General features: G+C 35.3%; 1 pseudogene; it reads left to right on the top strand.

The window, feature by feature from the left end:
- The first annotated feature begins 1,861 nt into the window (after positions 1–1,861).
- LOC114049157 lies at positions 1,862–2,113 on the top strand (annotated as a pseudogene).
- The last annotated feature ends 9,905 nt before the right edge of the window (positions 2,114–12,018 follow it).

Here is a 12,018-nt window from a genome sequence, read left to right as displayed (position 1 = left end):
TTCCTGGAAATACTTAAGACCCAGAAGGAAGTATCTGTGATGCTTTTCAGATCCCCTTCTAACAGCTTACATCAGCATAAGCTGGAAATCATCATGACTTGAATTTTAAGAAGGCATACTAAATAAAAATGGTCTGATATAAATAAAATTATATAGGAGATGTTTCCATTCAGTGCATAGATGAAAAATTATGCATTTGCTGAAGGAGAACAATCTGTTCAGGGAAGATGAAAATGATCCTGCTGGTGTAGAAAAGTTCATCCCCAGCACTGCCTAGGTTTTCATTCACTGGGTTAGAAAAGAAGTGCAGGGAGATGCCTAAAGAAATGGTAGTCTGTAAATGTAATGGAGAAGTACTATACCATTAGAAATGAATTCAAGACACTTGTAAAAACTAAAGCAAAGTTAGTGTAGACCAAAAAAAGAAAACACAAAAACAAAACCAAAAACAGTTTATGCAATATTAACAATAATGTAAAAGCAAATAACATTGAATGACATAAGCTCTCTAATCAATGCCATAATTATTCTTGAACTAAGAAGACTTATGGTAAAGTCTATAGGCAAAAAAAAAGTGAAATATAAGTATGGAATAAAGAATAAACTATTAAACATGGGCAATGTGATTTTTTGCCTGATTTTACTTATTTATTATAAGTAAAGGTTGGTTGGAGAAGGAAATCAGATTGGAAAGTGACAACATAAAAATCAATAAAATATATTTTAATTAAAAAACCCTGATATTATATAGCAAGATGTGCTCTGGGCTCACTCTCCCAAAGTAAGAACTGCTACATTTCCCTCTCAGATTTGTTCTAAGGGTATCCCGTGGTAGTCCTATCTTCTTGACTGGCTTGAGCTAGTTTTATTCCCCACACTGTTAACCACTAGTGACTAGCACCCCATTTCAATTTAACTGCTTAATATTAATTCACTTTTAACAAGGACTATTTACTCTGAAGATGCAAAAAGTTTAAATATTTTCCCCCAAAATACAAAAGGCATACCCTCCATTATCTCACTTCAGTTTCTGGGGAGATTGGGATCACATTTAGTTCAGTTTCTCCATAACATTGGTGCCACAAAGTTCATTTTAAGATACGGAATTGCATTCAGATAAGATAACAAGTGACTACTGCTGGTCTGAGTACAAGTATTTTTCTTAAAAGTCAGTTCTTATAAAGGGAAAAGTATCTATTTGTGCAAAAATATTTTGTGGCTGCTCTTTTTTGTGGCAAAGAATTGGAAATTGAGGGGATGTCCATTCATTGAGAAATGGATGAACAAGTTGTGGTGTTTGAATGTAATAGAATATAATTGTGCTATAAGAAATGATGAGTTGGTGGATTTCAGTAAAGCCTGGACTTACTTGATGCAAAATGAAATGAGCAGAACCAGATTATTGTACACAGTAATAGCAACATTGTTCAATGATCAATTATTAATAACTTAGCTTTTCTGAGCAATTTCCAAGACAATTCCAAAGGACTCATGATAGAAAATACTGTCCACACGCAGAGAAAGAACTGATGTATACTGAATGCAGATTGAAGCATACAATTTCCACTTTCTTTATTTTTCTTTTCGGATTTTTCCCCCTTTTCGTGTGTTTCTCCTCTCACAACATGACTAATATGGAAATATTTTTTCCATGATTGCATCTATATAACCTATGTCAAATTGCTTACCATTTTAGGGAGGGGAGGGAGGCAGAAAATTTGGAGCTCAAATTGTTTTAAATGCGTGTTAAAAATTGTCTTTACATGTAATTAGAAAAAAAAATCTTAAAAAAAAAACCTTACTTCTACTCCCTTTTCTCTTCCACGCTTTCGCGTTTGCGCTCGGCCCCTCACCTTATGACATGCAGAACGAAACCCGCGAGTTCATGGATCTGTATGCTCTGAGGTAACGCTCCGCGAGCAGCAGGATCAAAGGGGCCAAGGACCACGTGTCCGTCCAGATGAACGTGGCCGAGGCTGACAAGGTCACAAGCAGATTCAATGGCCAGTTTAAAACTTATGCAATTTGTGGAGCAATTTGTAGAATGGGAGAATCTGATGACTCTGTTCTCCGACTGGCAAAAAGTGATGGTATCGTTTCAAAGAACTTCTAATTGAAGAAATCATGTGGAAAATGTTTTAATAAATCAGAAAAACAGCAGATAAAAAAAAAAAAAAACTCACTTCTTACTCCTTAGAGTATCAATACTGGCCTGGCTATGATACCTTTCATGGGCTCAGACTCCCAGACTTCATAGGCTCACTGACTTTGAAAATCCACAAGGTCAGAGTCTCCTACACCTAAAACAGAACAGATCAAAGAGTGAAGCAAAATGAGCCATGGCTGTTTTCACAGGCCACATACTGGTATCAGAGGACAGAAAGCCAAAGGCTTTTCCTCTTATAACATTATCTTTTATTGGACGCTGTCAGAGAAAGATTGAAACCATGGTAGTTTAACAGAATAGCAAAATGTCAGAGGTGATTCCTTTTTGCATGTTTCTGCAGCCAGAGAATTTGTTCACCAAGTTTTTAGCCAAACAAAGCCAATCACAGAATGCCTACAAATGCTCCAATGCCCCTCCAAGATAACTTTCATTATACATCATCCCAAAACTTCCAAAATCAGGTTCTCCAGCCTTTAATTAATATTCTAGTATTCTAAGATTTATGTCTATATAGAAGATTGGTGTTAAAATATGTAGGCTTATTACCCAATAAGGAATTTGTTCTCAAAAGGATGGAAAATTATGAAGAATCATATAAAAGGATAACTTTAATCATTAAAAATAAGATAAATGTAAATTAAAATGTCATTGTGGTTTGACTTCACATGCAGAAACTGACAAAAGACAGAAATCTTCAATGTTGGAAGGGTTGTGGAATGAGAAGTCCACCAATAAATTGGTAGTAGTGATGTGAATTAGTGCAACAATTCTGGAAAGCAATTTGGAATTATGGAAATACATTGGCAAAAATCTCCATACCTTGAAATCTGAGATTCCATTCATAAATATAAATTGCAAGAAGGTAATTTTTTATAGTAGCACTTTTTGTGCTACCTTAGAATTATAAATAAATGTTGCAAAATTACAAAGAATAAGTTTGGTGCTAAAGAAGAGATGTAAGTAGACATCTCTCCCATTCTTTAGCAAAAATTGAGGGTCATGGATGTGGGCGACTGGATATGACAACATTTTTTTTTCTATTTGTTAATTGTTTTTTGATTATTTCTTCTTTTTAAAAGTTTCTTCATAATAAGAGACCATTTTCCAAGAAAGGTCAGAAAGAGACACACAAGTGGAAATCTAGATAATGAAAAAATAAAATGTGTCAATAAAATGTATTTTTAAAAGCTGTAAGCTTTTATATCAAGGAGTGAACCATCATTTGCTATTACTGAGAGTAATGCACTTATCATAAATGTGATCCAATCCAGTAACCTCTTCTTATTCAAATTCTGGGCCCCGTGTCATTGTCTATCTACAATAATTGACAAAGGATATTTACTCTTTCAGCTAATACAATATGTTTCCAGTTGAACAGCAAATCATTATCTGAATATTATATATTTTCATTTACTCTGTTTTTCAGCTGAAAATGCCTTGGCTGACCTCTTTCAAATAATGGTGGAATTCATTGAAGAGAACCATTAGTAATCATCAGGAAAACCTTTCTATTTTTACTGAATTCCTTTTCTGTTTGGATACTGAATAACATACTATCCACGATACTTGCTAATGCCTCAAATGAGAACATTTTTCACTTTGATACCTCCTTTAATATTGAGAATCAATAGATAATTGAACAAAATTATTTCCGTGGTTGGATTTGATAAAACAATAACAATCACTATCACTCACATAACACTTCTAGGTTCTCAAAGAGTTTTACATCTGTTATATCATATGGTCCTCACTGTGAGCAACTCTGTGAGAAAGTACATTACATAGCTAACAAATGTCCTTAAGTGGGATTAGTACTCAGGTTTTCCTGTTGAAAAGACTATACCACTCTACCTGGCTGACTCCTTTGATTTTAACAAGTGACTGAGATATCTTATTTGAGGAAAGAGCAAATAATTCTGTTGAGACAAATACTTTAAAACAAGTAAGTATTTAAAATAATAGATACAAAAAAGGCCAGTTTTATGACCTCAAGAATTGATGAGATTTGGAACTATGCCCAAAGGGCTATAAAATTGTTCATACCCTTTGACCCAGCAATAACACTTCTAGGGTTGTATCACAAAGAGATTATAAATGTGGGAGAAGGACCCACATGTAAAATATTTATAACAGTTCTTTTTGTGCAGGCCAAGAATTAGAAATTGAGGGGATACCCATCAATTGGGGAATGGCTGAACAATGGCTATAGTATATGAATGTAATGAAATACCATTGTTCCATAAGAAATGATGAGCAGGCAGACTTCAGAAAAACCTGGAAAGACTCACATAAACTGATGCTGAGTGAAGTGAGCAGAACCAGGAGAACATTGTATACAGTAACATCCACATTGTGCAATGACTGTTAGACTTAGCTCTTCTCAGCAATGCAAGGATCTAAGATAACTCCAAAGGACTCATGATGGAAAATACTACACCTAGAAAAAGAACTATGGAGTCTGAATGAAGATAGAAACATACTATTTGCTCTGTTTTTTGTTGTTGTTTTTTCTTTCTCATGGTTCCTTCCATTTGGTTCTAATTCTTCTTTACAACATGACTAATGTGAAAATATGTTTAATATGAATATATAAGTATAGACTGTATCAACATGCATGCTGTCTTGCAGAGGGTGAGAGGAGGAAAGGGAAGAAAATTTAGAATTCAAAATTTATGGAAGTAAATGTTGAAAAATAAATAAAAAATTGATGTGATATGAAAAAAATTATACTAAAGGAGATATATATATATATATACTAAAGAATATATATATATATATGTATGAATGCCCATTAACAGTAGCGAGGTGGCATAGTAGATAGAATGCTGGTGCCTAGAGTCAGGTAGATAAGTTTTCCTGAGTTCAAATCTGGCCTCAGACACTTACTAGCTGTGTGACCCTGGGCAAGTTACCTTACTTTGCTTCAGTTTCCTCATCTGTACAATGAACTTGAGAAGAAAATGGCAAACCGCTCCAATGTCTTTGCAAAGAAAAAGTCAAATGGGGTTATGAAGAGTTGGATATAATGAAAAATAAGCAGCTATATGAGTAAATGAATTATTTTCAGAATAATGTATGGAGATGGAAAAGTAGCTGTAAGATTTAGCTCATGGCTGATGTATGCCAAGCAGATTTTCTTTCTTTCTTTTTTGGCTAAAGTACTCTATGTGATCTTCAATTCTTTGAGAGTCCTTGAAAATTGAGCCCTGATTACCGTCAAAATTGTGTTACCTCTAGAAAAGATTTTTCTTTACATTTGGTCATGTCTAACAGCTTTTCCCAACTTTGTCTTCTATGGAAGTGGTCTCCAAGCTATTTTGATTGCATGCCTTTATCAGTTAAAAAAATGTGAGTACACACCCCTCATTGTGTATATTTGATTATTTAGAAGTTATATAATTACATTACCATAGTAATGATTATGGTCATTTTAAAACTTACAAGCTATTAAAAGGATAAATGAATAGATAAATGAAACATAATTAAGAGCTTGCTATCCATCAGGAACAGTGCTAAACATGAGGGATATAAAGGGGAAAAAAGTGACATATATGAGAATAAGGTGGAATAATGTTTGATCCTAGAGTTAGTAAGATGCTACTGGAGTTTACTGAGTGAGAGAGGATGACATAGTCAGATCTGCACTATCGGCACATCACTTTGGTAACTCTGTAGGGGTTGGACTGGATTGAGGAAATACTTGGAGAAGACAGACTGGTTAGGAAGCAATTGTAATATTTAAAATGAGAGTCAATGCAGACTTCAAATATGGCGACATCTGAATGAGAAAAGGGGGACAATTGCTAGAGATGCAGAAGCAGAACAAAGATTTGGCATTTATTGTGTAGGTGCATGTGAGATGAAAGTAACTAGTAAAAGATAATACTGAGATTTTGAGAACCTAAATAATGAGGATGATGGTAGTGCTAACAATAGAAGTAGGGAAGTTTGCTACTTGGATGGATATGCGGAGGAAGGTAATATAATAATATCTGCAATCCAGATCATAATCCATCCTTGCCTGCTAACCTTTTGTTACTCATTGTGTCACACATATTGCAAATAACAAGAACATTTATATAGAAATTTAAGGTTCACAGCTAAGTGGAGCAGTGGATAGAATGTCAGCTTGGAGTCAGAAAGACTCCTCTCCCTTAGTTTAAATTTGGTCTCAGACACTTACTAGCTGTGTGACCCTGGCCAAGTCATTTAACCCTGTTTGCTTCGGTTTCCTCATCTATAAAATGAGCTGGAAAAGGAAATGGCAAACCATTCCAGTACTTTGCCAAGAAAACCCCAAATAGAGTCACAAAGAGTCAGACATGACTGAAAAACAATTGAACAACAACAATAACAATTAAGGTTTGCCAAGCACTCTGAACTTTATCTCAGTCCATCCTCACAACAATCCCAGCAGGTCGATGTCATTATTCCTATTTTGTAAATGAGGAAACTAGGAATGAGAAAGACTGAGTGATGCACAAGGAGTCTCACAGCTAAGTATCTGAGGCAAAATTTGAACTCAAGTCTTCCTTACTACAAGTTCACCACTCTATCTATTGCCCTTAACCTCAGTGCCATCACTCAGTTTCTCACATCATATATTGTTTATTAAGTTGATGAATTGCAATGATGGTAGATACACTATCATTGATGAAAATCTGTTGAAAATAAATCATTGTAAACATTCTAGAAAAGCTGTTACATTTCACATTTATTTGTTAGATCTTATCATTTCACCTCCACATTCTCTCAGGATGATATCTTTTTGTGGCCTCATGTCAAAATTTCTAAAGGCTTCTTTTCTCCTCAGCTCCCTTTTGCAGTTTTGGAAGATAAAAATGTTCATATCCTTATGCCATCTTCCTCTGCAATGCCGTATAAATGAGTTTGTACTTCAAATCAGTTTTGCTCTTGGCTTCCGTGTTTCTCTGCTTGGCAAGGAGATTAAGTGTTTGTTTACTGAAACTTTTTTTTGAGCCTTCCCATCATGAGGACTATTTGCATAAGTTTTGTTTTTAAACCTCTAAGAAAAAGAGACAGGGCAAATGTCTTTAATTTTCTTCATTTCTCATGGTTTGAAGTCAACAGCTTGTTTGAAGAAGCCAGATTGGATTTTATGTAATTGCATAGAGTTTCTTCCTTTTATCTTTATTTAGTCTTCTAATCTTGGGTTGATTTTGAGTTTTGATCTACCCAGGCAATGTTTGGAAAGCACATAGACAGATGGTTTTGAATAACCCTGGTAGTAGCCACTTGATTTCTGTCTATTAAGATATGTCAATTACATGGTGGGGAGGAGAATATTGTTTGGCACTCACCACCTTCAGCAGCTTCCAACTTAACTTCTAGAAAGAATGCCTGAAACGCAGAACAGAATTCAGAGTAGTCTACAAGACTTTTCTATTATTCCTTGGTCCTGACTCATATTTTCAAAGTTTTCATTGTCCATGCTAGTCCTACTTTCACAACTGAATCACTGAGTGTCACAGTATATGTTAACATCTTAGAGGTTCTTAGGAAGTTCTTAGTAATATTTCTCTACATTTTTGACCTCTGAAACAGAGGTTTCCCTCATAAGGTGCCATTATCTTCATGGTGTCTGATTGCTTACATTAGTTATAAACATACATTATACAAAGAGATAATAACTATATATTTCATGATATATTTCTTGTCTTTGGGAACATGATGAAAGCAACTTTTCCAGCTCCTTCACTCTACCAAGCTGTTGTTATTGTATTTTTGTTTTGGAGACTGAACCCTTTTTCCAATAAGCCTAGAAAGGCAAACAACCACTCACTGACCCATTCTCACTGCTGATGAGAACAGAAGCTTTGACCTGCTCCATTTCCAACATAGCACAGTTTGCCCTTCCTTAATGGTCTTCTACTTCTGGCACTTACCATGTCAATGTCAGGCTTAGTACACATACCTAATTGATCAGAACTCTTGAGCTTAAGCAATCCACCAGCCTCAACTTCCTTAGTAGATGATCACAGGCATGTAATGACATGTCTTTATACTCAAGAATGTCTAAAACAATTTTTAAATTAACTTTAATTTCTTTATGCCTTCTGTTTTTTTTTAATATTATGCTAATGTTTATGTGATTCACTTCCTCCAATGATATGGGACTAGCTGGTCTATAAGGTCCCTTCAAGCTCTAAATATATGATCTTATGATAAATATCACAAATTAAGAATATCAAAAATTAGTGATACTTAACAACCTCTCAACTTTTTCCCAGTGCTCCTATTAAAGATGCAGAAGGGAAAGACACAGAAGTTGGGAATATTTTGTATTTTTTATAAGCTGTATAATCTAAAAAATGTTTTGTTTTGTTTTCTTTCAAAGTCATCTAATAGCCAACCTTTTGGGGACAGGCCTCCCTAGATTTAGTTAGTATGAGCCACCAACAACAGAAACAATACATTGACAGATCAATACTTGTGACTTTCCCAGCTTGATAGAACCTTTAAGAATTTGTGCTTCAATTGCAAGGGATTCCAGAACCCAGAGTCTTCTTCATAACATGCTGAAATATGAGTAGAGATTTGTGGCAATAGTTGGTTTTGAAATGTTGGATTTAAAAAAGAGAAAACGCGGAGTCTTTTTTTTTTCTATCTCACAAGACAGCATATTGATTATCTTAGGGAAACTATAAGAAATATATCTTTGTCATTATTTTGGTTAGTTTTTTGAAAAGAGAAAAGGTAGCTTATCCATAAATATATATTTCAGAGCTTATAAACAAAGCTACTCCCATTTTTAAAAATCTGAAATATGAATATAAAATTTTTGCTGCTTTAGCTGACACCTGACAATGATTAAAATTCCAGGTGCCAGTTTGTGGTGTTGTTTCATTTCCTTAAATTAATGGGCTGCTTTCATTTAATTAAATTTCACATCATGCCTAAATGCCTGGAAAGTTCTGTGGCTCTGAAAATGAGTTGAATGAGTTCAGAAGAGTTTATGAACCACTGCGCACAGTGATTGAGGTTAGTGATGGGGGGATGAAGGGAAGAGGAAGATAAAGCCCTCAAGGTCTGAAAGGTTGGAAAAGGTCCAATGCCTGCTGTGGAGTGAAATTCAGTTGAGTTCAACAAACATTCAGTAAGCCCAACAACTGGGGGGTGACAAAGCAAATTTTGGTACATGAATGTAAATAGGTTATAACTGTGTATAAGAAATACAAATACAAAATATTCAGAGACCCAGGAAAAATATATACATTGTCTACAATAGTGAAAACTGCAACAAGAACAAAATGATTCAGCATGTTGTGTCATTTAATGACCAGTCCTAGTTTCAAAAGGAAAGATGACAAAACACTCCCCTCCCCCTTCTTTGTATAAAGAGAAGAACATGGATGTGGAACACTGCATATACTGTCAGACTCTATTAAAGTGGTGTTTGGTATTTCTGATCTGTTTTTCTCTGCTCTTTTTAAAATCTTTATTATAAGAGATGACTCTCAGGAAGTATGTTTGTGTGAATACATACATACATATGTATGTATATATTTATAGGACCTTAGATCCTAGGAAGGACTCTCCAAGACCATCTGGTTCATATCTCTAATAAGCTGGTGTAAACACAGGAAATAGGAACAGGTGTATTTTTAAAGCATTAAGGACCTACTAAATACAAGGAATTGCATTATGAACTGAGGGTACAAATACATATACTATGTTCCCAATTCTTTGTTACTGCAAAAGTAAATATTTTGGTGCATATAGGAACTTCCAATTCTTTTTCATTAAAATAAATAATATCTGACCTTATTCACTTTCTGTTGCCCAGAATCAAGCACAAGTTCTTACCCTTTCCTCCCTCCTTCCTTCCTTCATTTCTTCTTTCCTTCCTTCCGTCATTACTCTCTTTCTCTTTCTCTCTTTCTTTTTCTTCTTTCCTTCTGCCCTCCATTCCTTGTTATAGTATCTTTTGTTTATGGGTAATCTCTCCCTCAATCAATCCTTATTATTCATTCCTCCTGTGATTCCTTCCTGTTTCCTTGTTGATTATAATGTATTTCTCTGTGCAGCTCTGTGTGTGTATGTATTCGACTTTCTTTGGCCATTCCAGTGCTTTACAAATATTCTCATTTGATCTTTACAACAATCCTGTGATCTAGGTGCTATTATTATCCCCATTTTACAGATGAGAAAAATGAGGCAAACAGAAGTTAAGTAACTTTCTCAGAGTCACACAGCTAGTAATTGTCTGAGGCCTCATTTGAACTCAACTTGTCCTAACTCTAGACCCGATGCTTTATCCACTTTTCTCCTTAGCTGGCCCCGTGTGTAAAATATTTGGACGCCCATCTACAAAAGCATACCCAAACACATAAAGCACAATTCCAAAATGTACCTTAAAGAAATCAATAATGTCTAAAATATCTGGAGGGATTTTCGGTGATCATGACTATGCTGCACCAACATAATAAAAATTGGATTACTTCTTAAATTACTTCCTGAATTAATTTATAGATTTAGTGTTTACCAATCAAACTACCAACAGAATAACTTATTGAATTAAATTAAATAGTAATAAAATTGATTTGGAGGGACAAAAGTTCAAACATCAAGGCAAATCATGGAAAAATATGGGACTTATCACTAAAATTATACTGTAAGGCAGAAATCATCAAATCTTTTTGGTAATAACATATAAAGATATACACACATATACACATATGTATATATGTGTATACACACATTTAAATTAATGAAGTGGAAAGTTCTGCAAGTTCAGAGACCATTCAAGATGGAGGAATTTAGCCAAGCCTCCAACCCTCCCCCCACCCCCCCACACACAAAGGCAACTACTTCACAAAGACTTTAAAAATTCACAGTCCTGACAGGGGCATCAAAAAAAAAAAAGAAAACACAATATATTTCTAGCCAAGTTTGGCATACGTAGAGAAAAACATGCAGACAGTGAGGCTAGCATCTACCCAAGAGAGTGCTGCATGGAGAATCCTCCTTGGTCTGAGCTCCCTGATCTGTTTATTCAGTTACAGGTCTCAGACCCCACAGGATAATGGATATTGTACCACTTCCAGAATAAGAGCAACACAGCTGCTATCTGCTTCTGCTCTTTCTTCTCACCTGGAATACAGTAGTCTCGTGTCTGTGACCACTCCTTGCTTTGAACCACTACCCTAGGCACAAGTCTCTTTTTCATCCCATTCTGGATCCGTGTCTAGCTGTAGGGTACCAGTAACAGAGCTACACATATTCCCACTCCTTACACGGTGTCAAGCAATCATTCTTGGCACTGGGACTTCTCACCACAATGCACAACCACAATGTCCACACTGGAAGCCTCCCTGCCACACCCTCCTGGATAGATCCCGTCCTCAGTGTCTGCATACTTTTGTCTACATAATGCTAAGCTAGGCTAGCAAAAATTCACTGTGGGTTTTTTTTTCCTTGAATTTCTCTATCAAAACTGTTGCTTTTTTAAGGTTTTTATGGAGTAATTGTGTGTGGGGAAAGGAGAAAGAAGTTGGACAGAACTTTTCCATCTTGAATTGTCTCTTGACTTTTTTTTAATTATTATATGTTGTAGGGTATATGATTAGCCGTGGAATCTCTGGGGCAAAGGGTATGGGCATTTTATTCATTTTCTTCCCATAAATCTAAATAAGTTTCCATAATGATTGGACGAATTCATATCTCCACCAGCAGGGTATTAGTATATTTGTTCTAACACTCCTCCAACATTGACTATTCCCCTCTTTTATCATCTTCACCAATTCATCGGGATAAAACAAAACCTCAGAGTTAATTTTATTTTCATTTCTCTTATTGAGATTTATGGCAATATTTGATGTGTTTGTAAG

The sequence above is a fragment of the Vombatus ursinus genome, unplaced genomic scaffold (genome assembly GCF_900497805.2).
Source record: "Vombatus ursinus unplaced genomic scaffold, bare-nosed wombat genome assembly UNPS02014797.1, whole genome shotgun sequence".
Taxonomy (NCBI): Eukaryota; Metazoa; Chordata; class Mammalia; order Diprotodontia; family Vombatidae; genus Vombatus; species Vombatus ursinus.
The sequence above is the reverse complement of the archived record's forward strand: the minus strand, read 5'-3'. Positions and strand labels throughout refer to the sequence as shown.